The sequence below is a fragment of the Pygoscelis adeliae genome, unplaced genomic scaffold (assembly GCF_000699105.1).
Source record: "Pygoscelis adeliae isolate BGI_AS28 unplaced genomic scaffold, ASM69910v1 Scaffold293, whole genome shotgun sequence".
NCBI classification, from domain to species: Eukaryota; Metazoa; Chordata; class Aves; order Sphenisciformes; family Spheniscidae; genus Pygoscelis; species Pygoscelis adeliae.
This window is the reverse complement of record NW_008824362.1, coordinates 233,636-234,289: the sequence shown is the minus strand read 5'-3', so window position 1 is coordinate 234,289 and position 654 is coordinate 233,636. Positions and strand designations below refer to the sequence as shown.

Sequence of the window (654 nt, the reverse complement as noted above, 5' to 3'; positions counted from 1 at the left end):
CCCCGTCTGGCACGCCGCCGGCGGCAGCCAGCCAGCTGCAGAGAGTGGAGCTGGCATCTTAAAAGTCCCGGCAGAAGGGAAAAAACAAAACAAAAGGAAACAAAAAATTTCCCCCAAAACGCTGCCACGGCTTTAAAGTCAGACCAGCGCCCTCGCGCAAATCAGCGGATGGTTGAAAGCCCCAGGCTCGGATAAAAAACCTGAATTTGAATTGGGCAGCAAAGCGCGGAAGCCGTCCCAGCCTGCTTCAACCCAAGGGGTGCCTCCCTCCGCCCCGTCGGCCGTCAGGTTTTCCTTCTCAGAGCAGAGGTGCCTGTGCAGGAGACCGCAAACCACCCTGGCAGCGCCCCAGTTCCTCGTTTCAGGATTTCAGAGGGACGGAGTCACGCACATGCTTTGTGTTGGCCCCTTTACGGGGTGGAAGTCGCACCTGCTTTCCGTGATTTACTTCCATTTGTACGGTAAGGCGTTCCGGTCACTTTGGGTGGAAACAGAGGCACCGTCTCCCGTCACGCAGCAGCAGCGGGACGCCGCGTATCGTGACTACGCGCGCACGTAAATCCCAATGGAAACGAAAGCGGCCTCCCGAGTCACAGGGATCAAAGGATACGCAGAGACGGGGTCGGTGTCTGTCCTGACAGCGAGCTCACCTTT

At 58.0% G+C, this 654-nt stretch overlaps 1 protein-coding gene across 1 annotated transcript in view; it reads left to right on the top strand.

Annotated features, from left to right (window-relative positions):
- Positions 1 to 654, top strand: part of PPP2CB (protein phosphatase 2, catalytic subunit, beta isozyme) — a 15,730-nt gene that overhangs the window by 619 nt on the left and 14,457 nt on the right. The gene's annotated exons all lie outside the window — the stretch shown is intronic.